Source organism: Aptenodytes patagonicus, chromosome W (genome assembly GCF_965638725.1).
Source record: "Aptenodytes patagonicus chromosome W, bAptPat1.pri.cur, whole genome shotgun sequence".
Taxonomy (NCBI): domain Eukaryota; kingdom Metazoa; phylum Chordata; class Aves; order Sphenisciformes; family Spheniscidae; genus Aptenodytes; species Aptenodytes patagonicus.
In genome coordinates this window covers 1,438,641-1,451,341 of record NC_134981.1, presented here as the reverse complement: position 1 = coordinate 1,451,341, position 12,701 = coordinate 1,438,641, and the positions used below count along the sequence as shown (strand labels likewise).

The 12,701-nt window shown below is 44.1% G+C and overlaps 1 protein-coding gene across 16 annotated transcripts in view; it reads right to left on the bottom strand.

Annotated features, from left to right (window-relative positions):
• LOC143171885 (transcription factor 4) overlaps window positions 1-12,701 on the bottom strand; it is a 244,185-nt gene that overhangs the window by 125,824 nt on the left and 105,660 nt on the right. The gene's annotated exons all lie outside the window — the stretch shown is intronic.

The following is a 12,701-nucleotide window of genomic DNA, read 5'->3' as shown; positions in this document are numbered from 1 at the left end:
GAAGCTATTTCTATAAATGACTTCAATTCAATGTTTACATTGATTTCATGTTTGACATATTTTTTGAGAGATGAGTGCTAATTCAGGTTTCCGCTGCCCTACATTTGGGGTTTAGTTCTTGGTTAGACTGAAGAAGGGAAACCTGTCTGGGGGGAAAAAAAAAAATATAATTGTATGAGGGATTGGAATTTTAATGGCTGCAAATTTCAGTCTGTTCAGGTCTGCAATTTTGCTTAAACCTATTTCTTATTTTATTACTGCATTTCTAGCATTTTTGAAAATTAATGATCGTTCCCTCTGATGTCCAACATCTCAAATGCATCCTGAAGGGAGCCCGATTGATTCCCCTACAGAGAATGACAAGTTACAGGAGAATTCAGTGTCGAAGTCAGACCAGACACGAGGAACAGAGCGCTGCAAACATATTTGGGAAAAAGTTCTGAGCAACTGAAGAATGTGCTGAACTTCATCGTTCCACGTTTGTCTGTATATAATGAACACATACATGTTATCAGCCGTAGCAGGGTTTATTTGCATTGTTATGAGGACCATGAAACAGTTTACTTCTGCCTTAATCTATAGTTCTTGCATTCAAAATTTTCTTGTGCTTGTTTAAGTTTGGTTGCACGAGAAAGAGAGGGTTCGAGCACTCCAGGGAGCGAGTGCAGGACTCCTCTCAGTGCTCACTAGTGTGAGTGAAGGTCTCCGAACACCGGCCCTGCCTGACACGAGGACCAGCTCTGCACAGTAACTTTTGACAGGGACAGACAGATTATTCAGTACTATTTTTTTTTTTTGCCTCAGAGATTTGAAAACCCAACTCATTTCAGCAGAGGAATCAAGCTAAAATTTGTATAGAATTATAAATTATCTGAGGAAAAACCTCACTGAAATAAACAAGTTATTGTACACTTATATATCCCATACCTATAAGCACCTCACTCTCGGAGGAATGTATATACCCTGTGCCCCCCATGGACAGCCTCCCAGGCCTTGCTATCTTTTGCCCTTGTCAGAAAAAATAGCCTGCCCATGTTTTCATCAGAGGAGCCAGCAGGTAGCTTCTTTATTTTTTCAGAACTTTTCAATACTCTGTTCTTCAAAAGAAAAAAAAAAGGAAAAATAAAAAGGAAAATGCTTGTAGTATTAAATGAAATTTTTTGGGCTCCTAATTGAAGGATGCAAACCCGAACGCCTTCCCTGGCACCAGGGCTAACAGTTGGCTTGAGGCTTGTCCCCTTTGTGTGACAGCTAGCTTTTCCTAGCAGCTCGGCGTCTCCTCGGCTGTTAACCCGGGCAGGGAGCGGTGCTCGCCGGCGCAGCTCCCGGGCAGCCGCAGGCAGGGAGCTGGCAGGGGAACAAGCGGCCCTTGTGCTCGGGCTGCGGGGAAAGGTGAGGCGTGGGGCCCGCGCTGAAAAGGTTCGGTAGGCATCGTCCCCATGGACTGGGGGGGACAAGCGGGTCCGAGCAGTGGCTGCTGACACTGGGCATCCGGCTGCTACTTCTCCTCTTCCAACGTTTAAACAGCAGAGAGAGTTGCTCAGCTCGGCTAAGTCACTAACTCGGGCTTGACCTGGGTTATCTATACATACTTCTCCAACAGTAGTGCACTCACCGGTGTAGGATATACAGTCAAAATACCCTATTTATTTCAGTGAGGTTTTGAACAGCGTATTTTACATCACAAAGAATCTCATCCGATGGTAATGGAAGTATCATGTTAATGAGCTATTTCTGCTTTGTGCTATATGTGAAGTACAGACAATAAGAAAGAAATCTGATAGATTTTAAGCAAAGTTTGTGCAATAACATTCACAAAATAGCACAAGTGACACGGCATCTGATCCAGGGAAGGTCCAGAAACTAGATACAAAGCTAAGGGAAGGTATTAATCCCAATAATTTGAATGGCATCACACCCCAAAATGTAGTGCAATGCTAGGGGAAAGAGATCTTTTTGACATGAAAGAGGATTTTTGCACTTACATTGATGTGCAGTAAACAGTAATGGTTCTTAAAGAGACGTTATGATGCCAGAGCAAGTACCATTACAAAGGGAGATTTTTTTTTTTTAAACAGTTCCATCAAAATGCAAAGGAAATTAAATCCTAAAACCTATACTAAAATAAAGCTACAGAGCTGACTTGAACAACCTAAAGCAAGGAAATTCAGAGCAAAAGTGGTACTTCACCACTGTCCCACCTTGCTGGTCTAGAGCTTTAAGCTTAAACAGGCAAGGTTAACTCCCAAACTCCCCAAAGGCCAAACTACTTCCTTACACACACATGCTATGTACATGTGCCTATGTCTATACATACATACATATATATATATGTTGATGGGAATGGCTGTGCTGCCTGCTGAAGGGTATCCCACGTGGTGCTGCCCGCAAGCTTTGCCCCAATGCCCCCCGCAGAGCTGATGGCTTCAAGCGCAGGGAAGGGACCGACCCCAGTGCTGCCCGCCCCAAGCTTCACGTTCCCTTCTATGCATATTCAGTTACTCCATGAAAATACCAGACCAATTTTTTTGTCACTGATCTCGGTTCATGAAATATTGGACCCAAACCAAAAGACTGAGGCAAATTGCTCAATCTATTTCTGTAATCTACCAAATAATAGCATCTATTACAGGGCAGTATGTGATTTCTCTGTTTGCGTGCTTTTAAAACAAAATAGCTGTGGTAAAACTATACTTGAAACTGTAAGAATATGAATGTGAAGACAGAATATCATAGAATATAATCATAGAATCGTTGGAAAAGACCTTTAAGATCATCACGTCCAACCGTTAACCTAGCACTGCCAAGTCCACCACCACTAAACCATGTCCCTAAGCACCATGTCTACGCGTCTTTTAAATACTTCCAGGGATGGTGACTCAACCACTTCCCTGGGAAGCCTCTTCCAATGCTTGACAGCCCTTTCAGTGAAGAAATTTTTCCTCACGTCCAATCTAAACCTCCCCTGGCACAACTTGAGGCCATTTCCTCTCGTCCTATCGCTTGTTACTTGGGAGAAGAGACCGACCCCACCTCGCTACAACCTCCTTTCAGGGGGTTGTAGAGAGCGATGAGGTCTCCCCTCAGCCTCCTTTTCTCCAGGCTAAACAACCCCAGTTCCCTCAGCCGCTCCTCAGAAGACTTGTGCTCCACATCCTTCACCAGCTTTGTTGCCCTTCTCTGGACACGCTCCAGCACCTCGACGTCCTTCTTGTAGTGAGGGGCCCAAAACTGAACACAGTATTCGAGGTGCGGTCTCACCAGTGCCGAGTACAGGGGCACGATCACTTCCCTCCTCCTGCTGGCCACACTATTTCTGATACAGGCCAGGATGCCATTGGCCTTCTTGGCCACCTGGGCACACTGCCGGCTCATGTTCAGCCGGCTGTCGACCAGCACCCCCAGGTACTTTTCTGCCAGGCAGCTTTCCAGCCACTCTTCCCCAAGCCTGTAGCGCTGCATGGGGTTGTTGTGGCCGAAGTGCAGGACCCGGCACTTGGCCTTGTTGAACCTCATACAGTTGGCCTCGGCCCATCGATCCAGCCTGTCCAGGTCCCTCTGCAGAGCCTTCCTACCCTCGAGCAGATCAACACTCCCGGCCCACTTGGTGTCGTCTGCAAACTTACTGAGGGTGTACTCGATCCCCTCATCCAGATCATTGATAATGATATTAAACAGGACTGGCTCCAATACTGAGCCCTGGGGAACACCACTTGTGATCGGCCGACAACTGGATTTATCTCCGTTCACCACAACTCTTCAGGCCCGGCCATCCAGCCAGATTTTTACCCAGTGAAGCGTACGCATGTCCAAGCCATGGGCAGCCAGTTTCTCCAGGAGAATGCTGTGGGAAACGGTGTCAAAGGCTTTACTAAAGTCTAGGTAGACCACATCCACAGCCTTTCCCTCATCCACTAAGTGGGTCACCTTGTCATAGAAGGAGATCAGGTTGGTCAAGCAGGACCTGCTTTTCATAAACTCACGCTGACTGGGCCTGATCACCTGCTTGTCCTGTATGTGCCACGTGATAGCACTCAAGATGATCTGCTCCATAACCTTCCTCGGCACCAAGGTCAGGCTGACAGGCCTGTAGTTCCCTGGATCCTCCTTCCGGTCCTTCCTGTAGACGGGGCGTCACATTTGCTAACCTCCAGTCAACTGGGACCTCCCCGGTTAGCCAGGGCTGCTGATAAAGGATGGCAAGTGGCTTGGTGAGCACTTCTGCCAGCTCCCTCAGTACCCTTGGGTGGATCCCATCCGGCCCCATAGACTTGTGTGTGTCTAAGTGGTGTAGCAGGTCGCTAACCGTTTCCCCTTGGATTATGGAGGCTTCATTCCGCTCCCCGTCCCTGTCTTCCAGCTCAGGGGGTTGGGTACCCCGAGAACAATTGGTCTTACTATTAAAGACTGAGGCAAAGAAGGCATTAAGTACCCCAGCCTTTTCCTCAGCCTTTGTCTCTATGTTTCCCCCCACATCCAATAAAAGATGAAGATTCTCCTTAGCCCTCCTTTTGTTGCTAATGTATTTATAGAAACATTTTTATTGTCTTTTACGGCAGTAGCCAGATTAAGTTCTAGTTGGGCTTTGGCCCTTCTAATTTTCTCCCTGCGTAACCTCACGACATCCCTGTAGTCCTCCTGAGTTGCCTGCCCCTTCTTCCAAAGGTCATAAACTGTCCTTTTTTTCCTGAGTTCCAGCCAAATCTCTGTTCAGCCAGGCCGGTCTTCTTCCCCACCAGCTCATCTTTCAGCACATGGGGACAGCCTGCTCCTGCACCTTGAAGATTTCCTTCTTGAAGAATGTCCAGCCTTCCTGGACTCTTCTGCCCTTCAGAACTGTCTCCCAAGGGACTCTGTCAACCCGGCTCCTAAACAGGCCAAAGTCTGCCCTCCGGGAGTCCAAGGGAGCAGTTCTGCTGACCCTCCTCCTTACTTCTCCAAGAATCAAAAACTCTATCATTTTGTGATTGCTATGCCCAAGATGGCCTCCAACTGTCACATCACCCACAAGTCCTCCTCTGTTCGCAAACAACAGGTCCACGGGGCGCCTTCCCCAGTTGGGTCCCTCACCAGCTGTCAGGAAGTTGTCTTCCACACACTCCAGGAACCTCCTGGACTGTTTCCTCTCTGCTGTATTGTATTATTTCCAGCAGATATCTGGTAAGTTGAAGTCCCCACGAGAACAAGGGCTAGCGATTGTGAGACTTCTCCCAGCTGCTTATAGAATATTTCATCTGTCTCTTCATCCTGGTTGGGTGGTCTATAACAGACCCCCACCACGATATCTGCCTTGTTGGCCTTCCCCCTGATTCTTACCCATAAACACTCAACCCTATCGTCACCATCATTAGCAGCTCTAGACAATCAAAACACTCCTTAACATACAGGGCTACCCCACCGCCTCTCCCTCCTTGCCTAACACTTCTGAAGAGTTTATAGCCATCCATTGCAGCACTCCAGTTGTGCAAGTCATCCCACCATGTTTCCCTGATAGCAACTATATCATAGTTTTCCTGCTGCACAATGGCTTCCAGCTCCTCCTGTTTGTTGCCCATGCTGCGGGCACTGGTGTAGATGCACTTCAGCTGGGCTATTGATCCCGCCACCTTTTTGGGGGGAGAAACCATAATTCCTACGTGACCGTTCTCAGGTTCTTCCGTGGTTTCTAACACATCCATAACCTTTGCATCTTTGCTGCCACATGGATCTCCATCCCCTACCTTCCACTGAGACGACAGACTGAAAGACCTCGCTAGCACACCATCCCTCAAACATCGGCATGCCACCCCCAGGCTTATCTCTAGCGAGCCTGGTTTTATCCCTTCCGCCCTTCAAATCTAGTTTAAAGCTCTTTCAATGAGCCCTGTTAACTCCTGTTAGAGTCGAAGACCATATTCTACCAGATTTATATTAAATGGTGCCTTAGTCCTTGACTAGTCCCACCAAAATCAATTAGATTGTAAAGATTATCACACTATCCCATAAAAGAAAGGTTTGACGCTAATAGTTGGTTATTTGCCTGGATGATACAGCTGCATTACAGGATCAATTGTGTCTAATCCAGTCAGAACAAGCTCGTTGCACCCTTTGCAACAGGTTTTCAGCACCTTGAAGTTAATCAGAGGGTACGCAGGTATTGCCATTTCGTAGCCATCACTGCAATTGTGCAACCAATAAATAATACTGCGTTCTGCAGACAAGGAACATTAATGAGCTTAATATCAAGTACATGCACTAATTGAGACCAGAATAATAAACTTCCATAATTAAATTAGGTATTTAAACAAAACAACTGTTTGTTTCAATGCCGTCTGAAGAAATTATATTTAACGAGTTGAAGAAACCTTAAAGACTCATCACTGTCGTAGGCCACCACGTTTGTCTCAGAGCCTGATGGTGCACGAATGGCCACGTTCAGTAAGCCCAGAGCAACCGGGCATCTACACTCAAAAGCTGTGAACGGAAGAACATTTAAGAGACAATCCTTCATTTAGAGTGAAGATGCATCTGACTTCATAAACATCTTTAGTCTCCTTTCCTTTTCATATGTGCATGGAATTTCAGTCTAGAAGAAATAATTATGATCATCTAAGCCTGAACACCTGTATCACTCTGGAAATAGGCAAATTTATTCTGGAGAGAAACAAAAACTCTAAGAAAACCCATTCAGCATGTTTTACCCTTCTCATTCTTGGAACATACAATAGTCAAAAGATGGGCAGGGGATGAAGACAGGCATCAGAGAACAACAAGAACAACAAAAAATCAAAAGCATAAAGATATGAGACGAAAACATGTTGTAGTAATACTCTGGACCCGAAAGCAATATATAAGAATTCAATGTAAAGCACTGGATATTGTTTTATCCTAAGTAAGCCTCACAGGGCTATTTTAAATTGAAATACACCGCAGGGTGATCCCTCATCATTTGTTCAGGGACCAGTTCAGGAGATCTTTATCGTGTATCTGGAAACCTGGGTTTTCACTCAAGCATGAAAACAGAATCACTTTAAAACAAGTTAGATAAGGATCTAAGGCCATGAAAGACACAGAATTGAAAGAGGACGATAAACCTTCCTACAGCCCAAGTCTGGGCTCTAAATCTTTGGTCTGTAAACTACCCCTATCTAGTAGCATTTATTAAAAGGCTACTAAAACAAACCATGTTGGACATGAGCAAGGATAAAGAGATCAAAAGCCTTATCGTTCAGATTGGGGAATCAAATCTACACCTCAGCATGATAAACAGAAACTGTTCTCATTAGACAGCTGCGTTCTGTCCCAAACTGACAGAAAAGGCGTAATCTCGGGACTTGGGGTGACTTTGTGCTCAGGCAGCAGGACCACCAAACCCAGCGGGCCAGCCCTCCGCATCCCAGCGCTCGGCTGCTGAGCCCACCCCTCCTGCCTGAAGCCTGAATTAAGTCTACAGCATCATCTACGCACCAGAGAAAAGGAAACAAAATGCTGACCACAAGCACACGCGGACCCATTTTAAAAGCCTGATGGCAAAGACACATTTTCAGGTTTTAGTACCGAAAGCATCGATGCCTTTGTAGCAGTTTACCTCCTGTTTTTCCCCTCTTCACATGCTCTCTGCATATATAGACAGAACTACCTGAATCTCTAATACTGCGTTATATTGAGATTAAATACTCAATTATACGTTTCTACAGAAATGTTATTTGTACTATTGTTCAGTACAGAAAATTAAAAGAAAAAAGTTAGCATTTATTTTTGCTATAATTTTGACATTTTAAAAACAACGGATCAGATAATTTGGACTAGCTAAGCAGACAAAACAAACTACAAGCTTCTCAGTGTATGGCAAAACATCAGGAATGATGTGGTAGATATACTGTAACATTATGAAATACCCAATAGTCTCAAATCGGTAATATCCAGCAGAGGGCATGCATACCCTAATAAGATTTTTACACTTGAGAACTAACATTTCCTAAACATTTCGGGAACAAACAATTCGGGCTGAGAATACAGGCAAACTCATAGCATCAGTACACACACTCTCCAACACTTTCAGATCAAGAATGATAAAGCTCTCTCGTGAACAGACACCTAAGAATGTTGATTCCTACACCGAAAAAAAAAAAAGTCCTTGAGAGGGGGATTTCCCACCTCCACCAGCTGACAATTTTCCTTTTGCTGCCAAATGCAGACAATAACCTTCATACAAAAAAAATTACCATTCCTCATACAAACTTCACACCTGAAAAGAATGCTACCTTGAAGAGCAAAATTCAGATTGATTTACAAATATTTTATTCTCTATAGGCGAAATATCGGCTGCACTAATATTAAGTAAAACTGAGTATCTTTAGCAGAGCCAGATTTTTATCCTAGATTCTTTAATTACTTCACAGAATGGGACAGCAATATTACCTATGGTTTCTAGTCAATATTTTATTGTTTTTTATTATACTTAAGTGAGAGGAAATTCTAAAAAAACTGATCCAGGGAAGAATTTGTCATTTGTCATGTTTGTTTCAGAAATCACTTGCTTAAGTTTATATTACAGAAAACTTTCTAATGCCTACCCATGCTTCAGAGTCCTCCAGCGGAAGCATTTTATTCACAGCTGGCGAACCAAGTCCCCTCTCCCAACCACAGCAGGTTCCCTGTGTTCAGAGAGGTACAAACGCACCAAGGAGAAACCTCCATTTCCTCTTGCAACCACAAAACGTACGATGGTAATTAACTGCTACTGGCCCATCCATGGAAATGATCACCCCCAACCTTAACCTCTACTTTACAGCACAGAGTAATGGCTACTTGGGTTCCTTATCAGATAATATATTTTTTTTAAGTTTCAGTAGCCTTGGGAGATGAACTTAATTTACAAGGTCTACAAGGCAGGCAGCTTAGGTTACATGTAGGTCACAATAAATAATACTCATCCCTTGGCCGGCGCGAGCTGCGCCGCCACTGCCTAAGTTGAAATGACAAGCCTTTATTATTCCTAAGCACTTGATTCTGAGACATTTGCACAATCTGTTAAGTCCAGACAAATTTAAATGGTTCTGACATGCAGCCTGCTAGGGTCAGTGACAGGGATAATGCCTCTTTACGTGGGTAAAATTTTGTGGCATATAGGTCACTCTCTTAAGGGGAATCAACTGTGTGTCTCTTCTTTGCATTTCCACCACAATCCTTCATCCTGCAGCCTGGAGCTGAGAGTGAAATGCAAGAAAGGAGCCGAACGCTCAAAGCAAAAATCTGCTTCCAGGACAATCCATTATATCTGACAAGTTAAATGTTCCATGGTAGACCATATGGCATCAGAGCAGGGCCGACGATGGAAGAGGGAAACTCAGCAAATGCATCACAATTAAGGAGTTTGACTATAGACTTTACTTTGATTTACTTATTTTTTATTAAATTTTGGATATTGTAGTCTTTCAATTTTCATACAGCCCTTCCAAAGCCTCTACCCGATCCACCACGCTAGCTATACATGAACAGGTGGTTTGCCAAAATTATTTTCTCCAAAATCTTAGTTACTTTAAATAGTGCTCCCGATTAAGCCGTTTTTATACCTGGTAAATTTACTAAGCGCAGGGCATTTCTATTATTTACAAGAATAAATGTTATTAGTTTAGTAAAGACCAAAGAAAAAGTAAACAAGACAAAAAGAAGAAAACAGCATAAAATCCCTGTCCCCACCCCAAAGCCTCGGCAATGAGTTCTCAGTAGAAACGTCACCCCAACGAAGAGCACGGACCCCTGAGACAGAGGGCTAGCAGAAGGAGTCATGCTGGAGTCATCCTGCTGAAACCCACCACGATCTGGGGGTACGTATTTTTTTACCAGATTGGCCCCTTATTGTCAGGAGGAGAACTACACAGGCAAGATAACAGCACCAATGGTCTGAAAGATCTTTCCATCTTCAAGGTCCGTGACGTTACGGTCTATGGTGCAAGCGGTAGAGCTATACGCATCCCGCCGAGCCGTCTCAGCGTTCAAGGTTACGTATACGTTCGTTACACACACAACTAGATCCAACTGAGCCATTACCATGTATGAGCCCACAGCTGCCACGGTCCTTCTTTATTCTGTTTTGATTACCAAATCATACTATTGAATTAACCAAAGACGCAAATAGTAAATTAACCCTTTCTGTAAGGCACCCACCACCCATAATCACTTTCTTTTGAAGAGCCAAAATCTTGGGTTCTTACAAAGGAATCCTTGTAACCAGCTGCTGCAGCAGTGGATCGGGAAACCACATGAACTGGCAATACCGGCTTTGCCACACCTATGGAGACTGATCTTGACTGACATAAATAACAAATAGACCAATTAGAAGAGAAACCATGCAAATTAGCTGTGTGTAACGAAGTTCCTAAATAATTTGGAAATGCAGCGCTGAAAACAGTAACTAGTATTTCCAGAACTCCTTGCAAAGACTTCTATAACCTTGTTGTTACTCTGGTCCAATATCATGCAGGCCTGCTATCGTTCAGAAATAAAATCTGCAGAAATAACTGCGTAACCATTTTTGGGCAATGCCCTGGGGTCACGATGCAAAAATATAGTAGGTAACCAAAGCTACATCCTTATTTAGGCATTTAAATAAAGTCTCATAGGCAGGAGTAAATCCAAGCCAGTGTCACTGGTGGCAGTGGAAGCTGCTGGTGCACCACTCACCAAAACAAACCACTTACCGGGCTCTGGAATTGGGAATCTAATTTTAAGCACTTATTTTTGTAATCCCTTTTTTTTTTCCAATTTCGACCTTGTAAAGGCTGAGCCAATGTTGCTACCAGTAAGGGCCCATCCTGCCCAGTGCTGGGATCAACAGACACTTCCCAGAGACTTCCAGAGGGGTCACGCGGGAACACGGAAAGGCTCTCACTGAAACCAAGGGGCGTTGAACTCGATACGCTCGTGGCCAAGCCGTGCCCGAAATAGTATGTCATCACTGCTTAATTATTCAGTAGGCTTGCAATATAATATTATTTTTTCTAGTATGAAATGTGTTCTTATTCAGAATGACTATTTCTCCCCATTTTTTAGGCATAAACCCATTACTTTCCAAATGACTTTCATTCTACCTCTTATCACGGCTTGTGCCAGGGTCCCCTTCCAGGGACAGCATTGCCCTGATGCCCGCCGGCTGTCCCACCGGCAGGAGCCGTCGGACAACCAGGGAGGCTCTGGGGTCTGCTGGGGAACAGCGGGAATCGTTTTATGGAGGACCTTGGTAGTTTTATAAAGGGGGTTACACAGTGCTGTGCCTGTCTCACAAGACCCTCTGAAAATCCCATGGTCTACACTGACAGAGAGCACTGGTGTTACGGGATACAAACTTAAGTTTAAATGCAATCCCTATTTTAAGATTTTGGGAAACTGGGATTTGAAAAAAAAAATCATTAATAGGAATAATGGGGGTCACCTTATTGGAGCAGTCCTTAATGAACTTTTAAAAGACCAGTTTGAGTAGGAAAGAGAATGTAATTTTAAAAAAAATATATTTATTCGTATTTTGTTATTCCTTGTAAGAAAATGTTTTTAGATTACTTTAAACATCTCACTGTTATTTCTATATTTTTGTGAAACCACTATTGGTTTTGCCACCATGAACGAAGATTAAAGCAGAAAAATTGAAAAAAACGCTTTAAAAATTTTGGAAATCTTTACGTAAATCAAGAAGTTACTATTTTGAACTCGATAGCTCAGGACTACCCCAGGCAGAAAGGCCAGGTGAATGGCAGGCAGTACTCCTGACACGCTGGCAGAACAAAGACCGTTATGAAACCAATGCTGAAAAAGAGTCGGATCCATGGCTCCAGCGCTGCAGTTCTTCACACAGATCTTAAATTTATTATTGATTTAGCATTTAGTACTACAGGCACTAGAACAAAGACCCCTATGATTATGAATGCATGCTTTTGTGGCACGTGCTTTAATTTTAAAAAAGGGTACTTTTTCCCCCCCAAAGATCCTGCATATTAAAAGGACATCAACTTCTTAAAAAGTCACACATCTTTCAGAATGTGTTTTTACAATTTAAGGTTACTGTCAGAGATGACAGAGAAGGATTTCTGGGTTTGTTTGTTGGGGGCTGTCACAGAGTATACTAGAGCTGCAGCCAGCCGCGGGTCTCATCCTGGCACAGGGACAGGCGGGCACCCTGATGGGGAATTTACCTCCAACAGTCCTGGGGAGAAGCAGGAATCGTGGCCTCCCTCGGCTCTGCCACGAGGGACACGCGTGGGAAAACCTGCTCGACGCGCCCACGGGAGCTGGATGCGGAGGCAGGAAGGGAACCATCCCGCTCCGAGGTGCGTGTCTGGAGACAGCCCTCCTCAGCTCCTGTGTACTTTGCACATTTAAGGGCAGTTTATTTTGTATGTGATTTCACTGTTTTCACAGAAAAATTCCCAGGCACCCTCACAGAAAGCGCATGTGCCATTCTAAACTATTTATTGTTTAATTGGGCACATACCAAATAGATAATGGCTCTTTAAAACACTCCTGGCATCGGTGAGCCACTGGGCTAGCACCATCGAGAAGACAAATGGTTTAAAATTGATGTTTTCTGTAATACAGCTCTACAGGCTCATGGAATAAACTCGTTGCTTCACGGTATTATAACCGATGTGACTACCTGCTTGGCTATCGATAGCAATAGATGCGTACACATAAAGGAAGCAGAGAAGGGAGGTGGAGAGAGAAATACA